The sequence below is a fragment of the Mandrillus leucophaeus genome, unplaced genomic scaffold, assembly GCF_000951045.1.
Source record: "Mandrillus leucophaeus isolate KB7577 unplaced genomic scaffold, Mleu.le_1.0 Scaffold40, whole genome shotgun sequence".
Lineage (NCBI taxonomy): Eukaryota > Metazoa > Chordata > Mammalia > Primates > Cercopithecidae > Mandrillus > Mandrillus leucophaeus.
In genome coordinates this window covers 3,817,417-3,833,405 of record NW_012104254.1, presented here as the reverse complement: position 1 = coordinate 3,833,405, position 15,989 = coordinate 3,817,417, and the positions used below count along the sequence as shown (strand labels likewise).

At 38.3% G+C, this 15,989-nt stretch overlaps 1 protein-coding gene across 5 annotated transcripts in view; it reads right to left on the bottom strand.

Moving 5' to 3' along the window:
• Positions 1-15,989, bottom strand: part of ATF2 (activating transcription factor 2) — a 114,438-nt gene that overhangs the window by 78,126 nt on the left and 20,323 nt on the right. For 3 of the 5 annotated variants that reach the window (XM_011991869.1, XM_011991867.1, XM_011991865.1), the window contains exon 2: positions 9,204-9,314. The gene's annotated coding sequence lies outside the window, so the exon portion shown is untranslated. Of the gene's footprint in view, positions 1-6,052; positions 6,092-9,203; positions 9,315-15,989 lie in introns of all 5 variants that reach the window. The other 2 variants (XM_011991866.1, XM_011991868.1) reach the window with 1 other exon arrangement.

Below are 15,989 nucleotides of genomic sequence, written 5' to 3'. Positions count from 1 at the left end.
TTTTTTTTGAGACAGACTCTTGCTCTTGTCGCCCAGGCTGGAGTGCAATGGTGCGTCTCAGCTCAGTGCAACCTCCGCCTGCCAGGTTCAAGCCTTCAGAGTAGCTGGGATTACAGGCACTTACCACCACGCCCAGCTAATTTTTGTATTTTTAGTAGAGATGAGATTTCACCATGTTGGCCAGGTTGGTCTTGAACTCCTGAACTCAAGCGATCCACACCTTGGCCTCCCAAAGCACTGGGATTACAGGCCTGAGCCATTGTGCCTGGCCCTCTTTCCAGTTTTCTAAGACAGTTCCACATACAAACACGTATATGCTCCTCATATTTTCTCTATTTTATTGCTATAAAGCATGCTATTTTAGAACTCCATACTTGTTTAAATTCTACTTTCAATTTTGTTTGTTACAACATATAGCAATTTCTACTATTAGGTATCCTGTATAAATGATCAATCTTACATAATTCTAAAAAACCCTAAAGCTGCAGAGAGAGAGAGAGAGAGAGAGAGAGATCAATCTTACATAATTCTAAAAAACCCTAAAGCTGCAGACAGACAGAAACAGAAAAAGAGAGCGAGAGGGAGCGAGCGAGAGCGAGACACAGAGCGAGTGAGAGAGAGAGAGAGAGTGTTTTAAGAGACAGAGTTTTGCTCTGTCACACAGGCTGGAGTGCAGTGGCATGATCATAGCTCACTGCAGCCTTGAAATCCTGGGCTCAAGTGATTTTCCCGCTTCAGCTTCCTAAGTAAGTAGCTGGGATTACAGGCAATGCTACCATGCCTGGCTAAAAGCTGAAATTTTCACTGGCGTTCAGAAGGAGGTCACTTGTTATGTCCTGATAATATAAACTAAACTACACCTAATTAACTAAGGCATTGTAAGGAACTTTAAATCTGCTCCAAGAATAATATAGAAGAGCAAAAAGAAGAAAATAAAAGTTACCTTGAATACTACCATTCAGAGATAACTACTGTTAACATTCCAGAGTACAAAGTCTAGTCTTGTCAATGTATGGTGATACATAACTTTATAAATTATAAAAACATGACACTATGAAAATGAAAGAAAAAATATATAAATAGTATTATAACTTCCTCTAAAATGCAATTATCTAAATTCTGCCATATAATTAAATAGTAATGTCATTAAATAGTAGATGCAATTTTTAATGGCTATATAGTACTCCATCATATAATTATTAATGGGCTTTTATCATCAATGAATATCTTTGGGACAAATCTTTGTGCAATATCTGTAATAATTTCCAGACGATGAACTTCTAGAAGTGAAACTGCTATATCAAAGTAAAGGCATATTTTAAGGCTTTTGATTTATATTACTAAACTGCCCTCCAAACATACAGTATTGACTTCTACTTTACCAGCAGAAAAAGACCTCATTTCTCAATACCAACACCAACAGTGGATATCATTAACATTTTTGTCATATTAGTAAAAAAACTAATTTTAAAGTTGCATATCTTGACACACTAATGAGGTTGACCTTTTTCATATATATAACAGTCATTTATACTTCTATGTAAAATGCCTCCTCTGCCCAGTTCCCGTTTTTTTTTTCAAGATGAGGTCTTGCTCTGTCACCCAGGCTGGAGTGCAGTGGCATGATCATGGTTCACTACAGGCTCCACTTCTCAGGCTCGAGCAATCCTTCCACCTCAGCCTTGTGAATACCTGGAACTACAGGTGTACATCACCATCTCCAGCTACTTTTTATATTTTTTGTAGAGACAGGATCTCCCTATGTTTCCCAGGCTGATCTTGAACTTCTAGGCTCAAGCCATCCTCCTGCCTCAGCCTCCCAAAGTGCTAGGATTACAGGCATGAGGCACTGCACCTGACTCTTTACCCATTTTTAAAAAATAAAATGTTAAAATTCTTTCACTTGAATATAGGGTATAGGCTTTTTCTTATGACATGAATTTCTGATCAGACACCTTGTCGTTTTCCTAACATAGCCCTAACTATTCATTTTGTAAATAAGGAGACTGAGGTCTGACCTTATTCAAGGTCAAAAATGAGAAAAAAATATTTCTCCTGCTATTTTACAACGAACAACTATAAAGAAATTTTATGTAAACCACTTTTAATAGTACAGAGAGGTTTTTAGAATTTCTAGAGTTATTAGACTCATTATCAAATGGAATCACGTATTAAAAAATGCCAATAAGAAAACAGAATAATAAAGAAAAACATTTTAAGAAAAGATGAATAGAAGAAAATGGGAGAAATTAACAGGCAAAACGCATCTTCCAACTTAAAATTCACATAAAAGTTAAGCCACCAGAGAAAACAAATATAGAGCATCTGCACAGGAGGTAGCTCAGACAGGCTACCTGAGGGGAGCCTACTGCAGTGTCTGAGTCTAAGCAGAGTGAGAAAGATGTCCACTGGAGGACAGATGAGTTGAGGGTTGCGCTGGGAAGGAGGTGGTCAGCCCGGCATTTAATGTTGGAGTCTCAGATGGGTAACAAAAAAAGGGAAGGCAGCCTGATGTGAGCTGTCAGTGCCCAAGTGGGCTAAGGAGGCATGCACATAAAGTAAACGATAGGAGTGGCACTAGTCCAGCATAGGGTGTCAGGACCCAAACAGGAAGACATCTACTTGATGGAGAGGAAAGGAGAGTGCCTGATGGCACCAGACAATTAATTATGTAAATACATGGATATTGATCAAATAAGTAAATATATCAAGGATGTCCTACGTAAGAGTGAATTCATACTCCAGTTGAAGGGAATTATAAATACAGAATGAGCCTTGGTATTAGATGACATTTGAAGATATTGGTGGTAACTTATGGTTCTCAACATAAAGATACAGAAATGTAGATGTTAATGTGTATATGCATGCATATATGTTCATGTATGTCCCCAGCTGTGTCCACTGAGAGGGCCTGGGAACGCTGAAACCCCAATATGCAATAAGCACACTTAGCATCCAGACTTTGGTGTGTGATACAGGTTGAGTATGTTCCCGCCAAATCTCATGTTGAATTGTAATCTTCAATGTTGGAGGCAGGGCCTGGTGGGAGGTGTTGGGGCAGATCCCTCATGGCTCAGTGCTGTCCTCGTGATAGTGAATGAGTACCCGGGGGATCTGATTTTTTAAAAGTGTGTGCCCCCTGCAACTCTCTTCTTGCTTCTGCTCTCACCATGTTATGTGCCTGCTCCTGCTTTGCCTTCTGCCATGAGTAAATGCTCCCTGAGGCTTCCCAAGAAGCCAAGCAGATGCCAGCGCTACAGCCTGTGGAACCAGGAGCCAATTAAACCTCTTTTCTTTATAAATTACCCAGTCTCAGGTGTTTGTTTATAGCAATGCAAGAATAGCCTAATACAGTGTATAAATACCATCCTCCACCAAAAGGGAGCTCAGCTCCTTGAAGAATTACCTGACTCTAATTCAGCAGTACAGGATGGGTCTTGTAGTGGAAATAGAGAAGAAGGTCCTTCCTTATTTTCTGGCACAAGATATTCAAGAGCCATCCTGTACTGCTGCCAGATTTGGCCAGAAGGTAAGAAAGGACTTAAATCTGGGATAATTTGATGATCAAAATAAATAATGATAGTACTGGATCACATCGTGAATAAAGAGGGTTCTATGAACCCATACTGATATAAAGGAATAAACTGAACGTTTGATAAGAAACAGGATATTTATATCATCTCAAAGTATTATATCTCCCTATACAGCTTAATTACTAAGGGCAAAAGTAATTTACAGCACAAAAGCCTGGCAAACATCACCTTAATCAAGTGATGTGACTTAACCCCATTAGAAATAAGGAAAATAAAATTATGTCCCACTGATAGAATGTAGTAAGACACGGCATCACTTCTATAATAGTCATGCCAAAGATATAGAACCTGTATCTAATAATGAAGAAGTACTACATAACCCCAAATTGAGGTAAACTCTATAAATTAACTGGCATAATAATCTCCAAAAGCACCAAAGTCATTATATTCAAGGAAACATTAAGGAACTGTTTCTGATTTTAAAAGACCAATGCAACATAACAAGTAATTGCAACCTGAGATTCTAGACTGAATCCTTTTCCTATAAAGTACAATTAGGCCAGAACAACTGGAAGAACTTAAATGTGACCTGCAGATTAGATAGTAGCAATATACCAATGTTAACTTCCTGACTTTCGTGGACATATTGTGATTTTGTAAGAGAATGTCTTATTGTAGAACTCTTAAAGAGTTTTGAAGTAAAAAATGAAAAAGGAAAAAACTTACAGAAGGAGTTTAAGTTGTATGTAAATAATATGCACTGTAATAATTCATTATATAGCAGTCCTCCACTTACCTGCAGCTTCCCTTTCCATGGTTACAGTTATCCACAGTCAACAGCAGTCCAAAAATATTAAATGGAAAACTCCAGAAATAAACAATTCATAGGTTTTAAACTGTGTGCTGTTTTAAATAGAGTGATGAAATCGCATCTTCTTGCTCCATCCCACCCAAGATGTGAATCGTCGCTTTGTCAAGCACATCCAGGCTATATATGCTACCTGCTCATTACTACATAGGAAAAAATATAGCATATATAGGGCTCAGTACTATCAACAGTCTCAGGCATCCACTGGGGCTCTTGGAACTTATCCTCCACAGATAAGGGGGGAGTACTGTATAACTACTGTATAATTAACATCATGCAGTTTGTAGCAGTAGTCATGAAAAAAACACTACAAGATATATTTATTCTCTAAGAACTCTCTGCTTGCTTTTTGTTTATAATTTTCATGCTATGACATATATCAAAGAATAGAAAAACTACATTCCATACTGCAAGATTAAGAGCAAGTAAGATCATACTACAGTAGAACAATTTACAAATCTGAAGACTCAAAGGGTGATATTATATAATCATTTATTCTGTTAGCGTCTTGTTCCCTTTTTAAAATATGACATGTAGGTTAAGTCTAAGGAAGAGGAAGATGCTTTAGGCTGTAGTATCAATATTCCCACATCATTTTTAATTATATCACTGAAGTGACTCACACGATAAAATATTTTATTTTCCTACATCCCTATCAAAAACAAATGAGGAAAGCAATTCACGTCATAGAAAATAGTGCTATTGCCGGGCGCGGTGGCTCAAGCCTGTAATCCCAGCACTTTGGGAGGCCGAGACGGGCGAAACACGAGGTCAGGAGATCAAGACCATCCCGGGTAACACGGTGAAACCCCGTCTCTACTAAAAAATACAAAAAACTAGCCGGGCGAGGTGGTGGGCGCCTGTAGCCCCAGCTACTCGGGAGGCTGAGGCAGGAGAATGGCGTAAACTCGGGAGGCGGAGCTTGCAGTGAGCTGAGATCCGGCCGCTGCACTCCAGCCTGGGCGACAGAGCGAGACTCCGTCTCAAAAGAAAAGAAAAAAAGAAAAAAAAAAAAAAGAAAATAGTGCTATTATTAAATCAATCTACAGAAACGGGAGGGAGCAAGCACATTTCTGGTGACTGACTTTAGAAATATCCGGATTCTAAAATGTGAATTTGACTGATCTTCTATTTAGTTGGTTATAGAACTATAAATGTTGCAAACTCTTAACCTGTTAAGTATGTACTCAAGTTTCCAAACAAGTTTCTAAAATACAGGTAATACTAAATGTTATAGATAATATATAGCACTCCGAACATTTCCAACACAAATCATTTACTTCATAAAATTTATTTGGAAAACAATTCACTGCCTATTTTGTATCTAATATCATATTAAGAATAAAAGTTGCTTGATGTTACCATGGTTTTTATGAAAATACATACACTTTTTTTTAAAAAGAATAAGATATAGTCCCTGCCCTTAAAATCAGACTAGTAAGGAAGAAAAAAAGTGAAAATAGTAATTCAGTGATACATATAATAATAAAGACATGCTATGGGAACATAAAGAATAAACTGGAGCTGGTCATCTCTCCAAAGCATTCATATTCCCCTCTTAGAGAGCTTGATTTGCCAACAGTGCAGTAACAGGTAATCCTATATATCCATGATCCTGACATATCTGCCTCAGGTAAACTAGGGGAGATACTGATCACGTTAAGCCAATCAGACTACCTCTTCAGGAAATCTGCAGAAAGCAAACAATCAGTGACACAGAGGTGAGCATCAGAGATTCAAGATCATATTTTAGGACCGGTAGACATTTTCTGTCATGTTCTTACTGACAAAAAAAACTAATAAAAGCCAGAATGGAGCAGGCACAGAAAAACAGAGGTGAGAAATCACGCAGCCAAGAGGAAGGAAAACAGTTTCTGTGCAACCAATTGTGTTTTGTGACTGGATCTGAGAGTCTTCAGTACCATTAGTATGAGTCTCACCCTCTTTTTACTTGAATTTATCTGATTGAGTTTCTATTCCCTAAATACTTAGTCTATCCTGGAGAGGGCCCTGAAATGCTACCAAAGGAACTAATGCCTGAGTTGAGTTTTCTCAAAGCAAGAGGCATCAGCCATTCTGGGATATTTCATAAAGAGGAGACAGCATCTTGAGGCACAATAAAGCAGAGTCCACTGAGGAGTCTCTGAGACCCTCTGATAGCTGAAGCGTGGGATTGTAAATCAAAAATAAAATTCTACGCCCCCCAACCAATAGACCCTTCCCTTGGCCCAGGGCATTCCAGAGTTAACCCAAAAAACTAGTTAAGGCCATGATGGGAAGTGGAGGTCCTAGATGACTCACTATACCCTCCTCCCTTTGAAATTCAGGCACCCAACATTAATATCAACAGGGAGACCTTAAGATTGATAGAATGGACTCTTTAAGTCTGATAAGAAGCATTTACAATCTATTCTCTTGCATGATAAAACCTTACTCTCTACAACCCCTTATCTTAACCCAGACATTCCTTTCTACTAATTCCAGGTCTTTAGATAGTAACTCTTTCAACCAACTGCTAATCAGAAAATCTTTGAATCCTATGAACTGGAGCACAGCACCCCACCCCGCAAACTTCCAGTTGTCCTACCTTTCTGGACCCAACCAATGCACATTTTAAATGTATTGATTGATGTCTTACGTCTCCCTGAAATGTATAAAACCAAGCTGTAGCCCAACCATCCTGGGCACATATTCTCAGGGTCTCCTGGGCTGTGTCATCAGCCACTTGCCACTCATATTTGGCTCCAAATAAATTCCTTCAAATATTTCATAGAGTTTCACTCTTCTCATCAACAGGATAGAAGATTAAGAGAGTAAGACCAAAGAGACATCGAAATCTTGAAACGCCTTTAATATCATGGTAAAATGTTTGGATTCCACCCTTACTTGCCCTTCCACCATCCTTTTTTCCCTTCCCATTGCCCCAAGGTTATATAAACTATGGCCTTGGATCAAACTGCTGAGTTTTTCACACTTTAAAATTGTTAAAGGTGGGGGTGGGGACAAAGAAGACTATGCAATAGAGATCATATGTGGTTCCCACAAGGCCTAAAATATGTACAATCAGTCTCCCACACCCCCGTTAAAGAAAAAGTTTGTCCAACTGTGTTGTAAGAAATTGAAACATTTTAAGTAGGTGAACTAAATCAAGAGGAGGATTTTTGCAAGATCACTAATAAAAGTGTAGAGGATGGATTAAAGAGGGCAGCACACTATGCATAAAATCCTGGCAAAAAATAACAAAAATAAGAGGTAAATCTAAACAACAATAAGAAGAAAAAACAGAAAGAAAACTGGCACAAGCTACTGCTAAGTTCAAGGGAGAATAATGGTCTGAACTAAAGCAGTACTATCAAAATGACAGTAAAGGATCAGTTATGGAAAAAAAAAAATAGCTCACAGGATAGTCTCAAATGCTTAACATTGTTTCCAGACCCTTGCATGGACTGACCACTGCCTCCTAACCAGTCCTAGGCTTCCCCTTAATCTCTGGCTCTAGCTATGCAGGCTTCTAATCAGTCTCCTCCCTTATATCATCCATTTCCCATTCATCCATCCCTTTCTTAGTCAACACCACTAACTTCTGAGCTCCTTCCATCCACTACTCTGCTACCCTCAAATTTGGATCTCTCATTTACCCCATCGTTCAGTCAATAAACATTATTGAGCACATGCAATAAACATTATTGAGCACAAATAGTCTAGTAGGAATGTGCTAGACTTCAGGGTACGATGACACAGACACAGTTCCTGACCTCATGGAGCTTATATTTTATGATGACTGCTTCTAGTAAACTTGATCATTTAAGTTAGTCAAGCAGCTTAAAATTATTTAATGCAGGTATCAGAGAGTAAGAAAAAATTATCAAGTGTTATCACCCATTCCACTTTATACTTGCTTTAAAATTTTTTGCTTTTCAAATATACAAATGTATTAATAGATTTAAATTATTTTCCGAATTTTTGTCAAAATTAGAATAACTATACTTTTATGCATAGTTTTTCTTTTGATGTGAACCTCCAGATACAGGTGTGACAAAAAAGCCAATCTGCTTGTGTATTCTGATATATCTAACAAAGTCTATTACCACGTTTCGAAAGATTTTGTACACCAGACCACATTTATTAAATTGGTATTTTCCTTCCATATGTAGAAGCTATATCCCCAAACTGTAAATGGCTTGAGATTAAAAAAAAAATTCTACTTTACACTCTAATATCACCATTATGTAGCTGGCACATAGTAGATACTCAATAAAGGTAGGTAGGAGGGATTGTATAACTAACTTCCAATTAATGTTTCTGATCAGCATGAGACAACTGTGGTACCAAACTTAGTTGATATAATTCAATTAGAAAGCAAATAAATTTGACATTTTAGTTAGCTTGTACAGCCTTAGAGTGGGTAAACTTTTTGCCCAAAATATTTTTGAAAGATACAAAATACCTCAGATTAATTTCTATTATTATTCTTAGGAGAACTGAGACCTTCATACTGGAACCCTTTACTAAAGAGGGGTCCCTAGTCAGATAAATTTAGGAACCTCTATATGTTAAACAAAATTAAATATTTAACCTAAGTCTTCATTGTGCTTTTATATGCTGACATTCATTCTATCTCCAAAAAGACATTTCCAAATTTGCTAAATCTCAAAATCTTTTTTTACTAAACACTATCAATATGGTAGGACATTAGCATTCTGAAGACAATTGTCTGGAAACATCTACTAAATTCGGTAATATTTGAAAGATAATCACAAAATGAAAAGAATACTTTTACGTTAAAAGCTTAAATCTCTTACCTTTCTAGCTGGTGGGCCATGAGCTTTATTTACTCTGCTTCCAGGAATGCCTAATCAAGTAAGCAGCTCTAATCAAGTAAGCAGTCCTTTCTCAAGTTTCCATCTAGTATCCTTAGGGAAAAAGAGAGGCAGAAAAGAGTCAACTTATTACCATGTGGGATCTAAATTAATAGCCTCTTGTATTTCAATTCCATAAAATTTTAAAAAATGTTTTCTTAATATTTCAAAAATGCATATAAATTTTGCCTCCCATTACATGTTCCTCAATATAAAACTTAAGGTTCTCCCTCCAAATCGTCAATGCTCCAGAAGATGTTTATCCTGTAGCCTCCCGTAACTCCTGGTATATTACCACTTATTAGAGGTATTACCACCTATTAGAGGTATTAAGTTTCGAGGATGGAAGTAGGGTAATGAAACCTTGGTGAACGTAGAAAAATGAAAGAGGAGGAGTCATAGATAACAGGTGAAATGTCAGTGCTGCATTTGAGCATCAAAATTTTTAGAGTAGAGATTAACAGTTTTTCTTGTGTCACTGCTGCACAATAAAATCCAGGGGACCCAGTCTATGCGCTTATTTGGAAAAAGCTTGACTTTTAAAAATATGTGTATCAGTTAGGATTAGATTCAGCCGTTAATGACAGAAAACTCAAAATAACAATGGCTTAAATGATTCAGAAGTTTACTTCTTTCACAAAAAAAATAGGCAATCAAGAACCATGATCACTTGGAACCAAGGGTCCTTATATTTTGTTGGTCTGACATCCTCAACATGTGGCTTCTCCTTCATGGTTTTAAAAATACTGTTCAAGTTCTAGCCATCACATCTGCTGAACCGACAGCAAGATGAGAAAAAGGAGATAAGCAATAGCCTCCCTTTAAGGAAAATTTTCAGAAATCTCACAGGAAACTTTTATTTACATTTCATGGTTTAGAACTTAGTCATATGACCATAGCTATCAGGGGGCTACGAAGTATGTCTTTTATTTCACCATATGTTTAAGAACTGGATCATCTACCAACAAGAAAAAAGAAGAGAAGGAATATTGGCAGACAATTAGTTGTTTCTGTCCTCATACTTATTTCATTCTAAAATGTAAGATGTCCGGATCTCTCAGGGAGATGGCTTGGCAATCTATTAAAGAGAGTTTTCGAAAGCAGAAGTCCTGTCAGGAGCCAAGACTAACATTCATAAAGACTTCTTTAATATGTAAGGCCAATCTATAGGTGACAAAAGAAGAAAGGAAGAATATGAAGACTAGAATGACAATGTAAGAGCAAAGAACTACCTAAATTGTTGTCGTTTGGAAAGGTAAACTCACATACTCAGTCTACAAAACTCAGAAACGACTGCTCAGAATCATTATGTAAGTAATGGTGTGGTCAAGGTGAGAATGAGTAAGAACCTGGCACAAAGCTCAGTTACCAACCGCATTAAGAAAAGGCACAATATTCAAAGAGAAAGACACTTTGCTCTACGTTATCTCAGTGCTGAGTTTCCATTACCAGGTCATATAAGTATTGGGAGATTTCCCTATTATGCAGAATGTTGGAAAGAAGGGTTGCACTTAACTTTGAATTTACTGACACTTTCAAGATTGCTTGAAACATGTTTAAATGTTTAATATGTTTAAAACACCGTTGTATCAGAAACTAGAAACTCATTTCAACGCCGGCAACAAAATTGTTTTATATACAGGCTGTTCCTTAAGGGAAAAAGGACCCAAATAGGATATTTAGCCATACAAATGTAAAATAGGGACTGCAAAAATGGAGCAGCAATTCAAAGGATAAATGGCTCTGTGGGATACTGTAAAGGACCACATCTTCCTGGTAAAGATAAATTTCTGCAAATTGTTTCTTTCAGAGAAATGTTTATTTTTTAAAGTATGGCTTTAGGTTTTCCTATCTGTATAGAGATATTTGTGTTCTTATTTCAGCAGCTGCTCACAAAAGATCAGTTGCAAAAGTAGTTGTGGTTTTTGCCATTAATAATACCCTAAAAAACTGGAAGACAAACTGGTATTGTCATTTCAAGCAAAAGGAAGTAAGACTGCCAGTTGTAACTGGCCTGTATAGCTTATATCTTAACACATGCAATGTTAAGATAATCACCCAGACTTTGAACAACATTAAAAATAACATCCTTTTTTTGTAACTTGAAAGGCACAGATGTAAGGAGCCTCTCCTTTACCCCCACTACCCGACTTATTGTACAAGTATTTCTTATATAATCATGCATTACTTAAGAACAGGGATACATTCTGAGAAATGTGAAGGTAAGCCAAAACATCATTGTGCAAACTTCAGACTATACTCACACAAACCTTGATGATATAGCCTTTTGCTCCTAGGCTACAAACCTGTATAGGATGTTACGGTAATGAATACTGTTACCATTTGTAACAGAATGGTATTTGTGTATCTAAACACAGAAACAGTACAGTAAAAATATAGTATAAAAGATTTTAGGCCGGGTGCTGTGGCTCAAACTCGTAATCCCAACACTTTAGGAGGCCGAGGATGGTGGATCACAAGGTCAGGAGTTTGAGACCAGCCTGACTAATATGGTGAAATCCCATCTCTACTAAAAACACAAAAAATTAGCCGGGTGTGGTGGCGGACGCCTGTAGTCCCAGTTACTCAGGAGGCTGAGGCAGAGGAGAATCACTTGAACCCAGGAGGCAGAGGTTGCAGTGAGTCGAGATCACACCATTGCATTCCAGCCTGGGCAACAGAGCAAGACTCCGTCTCAAAAAAAAAAAAAAAAAAACAAAAAAAAACACCCCACAGTACAGCTATACAAAAATATTTTCATCCTTATTCTAATAAGCTTTTTTCTATCTTAAAAATCTTTAGGCTGGGCGTGGTGACTCACATGTGTAATCCTACCACTTTGGGAAGCCGAGGTGGGAGGATCACATGAGGTCAGGAGTTCAAGACCAGCCTGACCAACATGGAGAAACCTCATTTCTACTAAAAATACAAAATTAGGTGGGCATGGTGGCGCATGCCTGTAATCCCAGCTACTCAGCAGGCTGAGGCAGAAGAATCGCTTGAATCTGGGAGGCGATGGTTGCAGTGAGCCGAGACTGCACCATTACACTCCAGCCTAGGCAACAAGAGCGAAACTCTATCTCAAAAAACAAAACAAAACAAAATTACTTTCACTTTAAAATTATTTTGTTAAGAACTAAAACACAGACACACACACTAGCCTAGGCCTATACAGGGTGAGGATCATCAGTGTCACTGTCTTCCACCTCCACATCTTGTCCCACTAGAAGGTCTTCAGGGGCAGTAACAAACATGGAGCTGTGATCACCAATGATAACAATGCCTTCTTGAGGAATACATCCTGAAGGACCTGCCTGAGGCTGTTTTAAAATAAACTTTTTTTTTTTTTTAAAAGTAAACGTACACTCCAAAATCATGATTAAAAAGTATATTTAAATAACATCATTGTTGATCAAGTATTATATACTGTACGTAATTGTGCTTTTCTCCTTAAGACAAATGCTATACTTTCATACAACTGGTAGCACAATAGGTTTGTTTACGCCATCACCACTATAAATATGAGTAATGTGTTATACTATATCATGATGGCTACCACATCTTATATGTGGTCTGCTGACTCAAAATGTTGTTATGCAGCAAAATGTTGTTATGGCTGTATTTAGATATCACTAACCTGCGGGCAGAATCTCTGCTGAAAGGTGCAAACACTGCTAATGGCAAATTTCCTGGTAAGAGCCAAATATTGTGCCAAGAAACAGGGCCCAAAAGGTAGGCATTAGTATGAGAAAAAAATTAATCCTCTCTTGGGCATGGACTCAAAAGAGTGTAACAGATGCAATGGCAATCCTGGGTGGTGGAGAGAAGTTGGCTTCTGTCCTTGTGGGAGGACAGGAGGTAGGCAGGAGGGGGACAGTCTTTCAAGGAGGCATTATGGGATACAGACAAAGTGGGGAATGTTTTACTAAAGGTATACACTAAGGCTTTCCAAGGGATATGTGAGCAAGACAAGTTTTAAGAAAATCAACTTCTGTATCTTCATCTTCCCTTTGTTTGCTTTCCCAAAGATGATCTGTCTGCTTTCCCAGAGTCCTCATTCTCCCACTTTTCACAAGAAATCCATACCTATCCCCATCCCAAATCTTATTAGAATGAGTTGCCCTAGGTCGTAGAAGCTTCCATGGAACAAAACAAATGGACAATTTAAAATAAGTGTGCCTTAAAACCTCCATTAATCAAGGCACCATTAACCCTCAAGCTTCTGGCTTTCCCTGTCTTACAAATATTTCTATTAAAGGCAAAGCATGGCTTTAAGAATCGGTGTTCTGCCTTGTGTTTAGGAATCCAGATATACTTTACTGTATAGTGTAATGACAGAAAGAATAACAATTTTCATTTAATGATTACCTCTTCCATTGTGGAAATACCATACAAAAATGCATTGTCCAGAGAGAGAGTTCTGAATGAAGAAATCAGTAAAAAATTTTGAAAAATTAAATGTATATTTGCTACAAACAAGTATGATAGAGTCATTAATAAAGTATTTTAAAACGTTAAAATACATTGGATTCAAATAAAATTATGTTGGAGAAGTTGAAAGAAAATAAACAATTTAATAAGAAAAAGGGACACTTTCTGTTAGATGAGTTAATTCAAGCTGGTTTTTAAAAATCAATGACAGCATCAAATCACCACAGTATTTAGGTACTTATAAAAGTGGTGTATCTGGAAAAAACAGAAATTATATTTTTTCAACAATTTCAATGATGAAAAATTGTAGGAATCAACTTCGAAATGTGCAAGGGTACAGAATTTATCAAGTTCCTTTACAGGAGTATATAAGCATACTAGGCAGAATGGCCCTCCAAAGACATCTATACCCTAATCCCTGGAACCTGTCAATAGATTACTTTCCACCACAAAAGGAATTCTGCAGATGTGAAAAGACTACACACATCCTTGCTGGGCGTGGTGGCTCACACTTGTAATCCCAGCACTTTGGAAGGCCGAGGAAGGAGGATCACTTGAGGTCAGGAGTTCGAGACCAGCCTGGCCAACACAGTGAAATCCTGTCTCTACTAAAAATACAAAAATCAGCCGGGCATGGTGGCGGGTGCCTGTAATCCCAGCTACTCGGGAGGCTGAGGCAGGAAAATCACTTTAACCAGGGAGGCGGAGGTTGCAGTGAGCCGAGATCACGCCATTGCACTCCAGCCTGGGTGACAGAGCAAGACTCTGTCTCAAAAAAAAAGAAAAAAAAAGATTACAGATCCAAATAAGACAGATTCCTGGGTTACCCGGAATCTAATCAAGAGACCTCAAGAGCAGAGAACTTTCTCCACCTGGAGTCAGAGATTCAGCCAGAAAAAGAAGTCAGACAGGTTAGAAGCATGAGAAGGATTTGACCTGCCATTACTAGAGGAGGCCACATGGAAAGCACTTCAGCTCCCGGGAGAAAAGACCAGGCCTTGGCTCATAGCCAGGAAAGAAAGATGGACGAAAAGAAAGGAAAGACCTACTGAATTCAGCAAACCACCCAAAGTAACTTGGAAGTGGATTCTTCCCTAGAGACTCCAAAAAGGAATGCAGTTCTGCCAACACACTGATCTTGGCTTTGTAAGACCCTAAGCTGAGGATTCAGTTGAGTTCTCCTGGACTTCTGACCTACAAAAATTGTGAGACAATAAATCTTTGGTGGTAATGTATGAAGCAGGAACAGAAAATTAATACAGTAAGAAGAGTTGTAAGGTACCAGGAAGATGGACTTGTGCCCCACGACTTCAAGAGCAGTACTACCTTATAGACACAGGGTATTTTTTTTTCTACTTTTGCAAAATTTTATATAAAACATTTTCATAAAACAGCATTTGTATAAAAATTCACACGAAATTTCTAAAGGGCATACAATTTCCAGCAATGTCCTGGGTTTCTGTTAAATTCAGTTTTCTAAAGATGCACTCAAATCAATGATTAAAATGCAGACATTATGCAATATTTCATTGTCTTTGGTAAAACTATTCTCATTATTTTGTCTCCTCACAGTATTAACTGATATCCACTTTGTGCTGGATCTGCTATTACTAGGATGTCAGAAAAACATTAAGGCTGGATCTATAAGAGGCAAGTATTTCCAAACAGTAGTAATAGGCCCTTGGCCCCCATTCCCACTTCATGTATCTATGCAGTCTATCTACAGAGCCAGGCAGGGTGAGAGAGAGCTCACAACGACCAGTCAGGAGTCTTGAGATCCCCTCTCGATTGGGAAGCAAATGTCTGGGGGGAACACTGGAAACTGAGGCCATCTCTACAGGAACCCAAGTGGCCACGCTGTGGTGTGGTCAGGCCAGTGACTCTTACCAATTAAACAGTCAATGAGTTCACCACTAAGTAGATCCTATTTATTGGTTGATGATTGCTGCTGATGAGGCCCCTTCCCACAAACATAAAAAAACAAAGGGAAGATTTGGGGCCAACACTGCAGGGGGAGGGGCATGCTGGCACAAATGACAGTAGACATGACTTTATTCCCTGTCAAACATCTGTTATCATGGGGCGGGCACGGTGGCTCACGCCTGTAATCCCAGCACTTTGGGAGGCCAAGGTGGGTGGATCATGAGATCAGGAGTTTAAGACCAGACTGGCCAAGATGGTAAAACCCCTTCTCTACTAAAAATAGAAAAATTAGCTGAGCGTGGTGGCAAGTGCCTGTAATCCCACCTACTCAAAGGCTGAGGCAGACAACTTCTTGAATCCAGGAGGCAGAGGTGG